The sequence below is a fragment of the Bison bison genome, unplaced genomic scaffold (genome assembly GCF_000754665.1).
Source record: "Bison bison bison isolate TAMUID 2011002044 unplaced genomic scaffold, Bison_UMD1.0 scf7180017864198, whole genome shotgun sequence".
In the NCBI taxonomy this organism is placed as follows: Eukaryota; Metazoa; Chordata; class Mammalia; order Artiodactyla; family Bovidae; genus Bison; species Bison bison.
Genome location: NW_011494770.1, coordinates 6990260 through 6990661, shown reverse-complemented (window position 1 = coordinate 6990661; position 402 = coordinate 6990260).

Below are 402 nucleotides of genomic sequence, written 5' to 3'. Positions count from 1 at the left end.
TACATCATGAGAAACGCTGGGCTGGAAGAAGCACAAGCTGGAATCAAGATTGCCGGGAGAAATATCAATAATCTCAGATATGCAGATGACACCACCCTTATGGCAGAAAGTGCAGAGGAACTCAAAAGACTCTTGATGAAAGTGAAAGTGGAGAGTGAAAAAGTTGGCTTAAAGCTCAACATTCAGAAAATGAAGATCATGGCATCCGGTCCCACCACTTCATGGGAAATGGATGGGGAAACAGTGGAAACATTGTCAGACTTTATTTTTCTGGGCTCCAAAATCACTACAGATGGTGACTGCAGCCATAAAATTAAAAGACGCTTACTCCTTGGAAGGAAAGTTATGACCAACCTAGATAGCATATTCAAAAGCAGAGACATTACTTTGCCAACAAAGGTC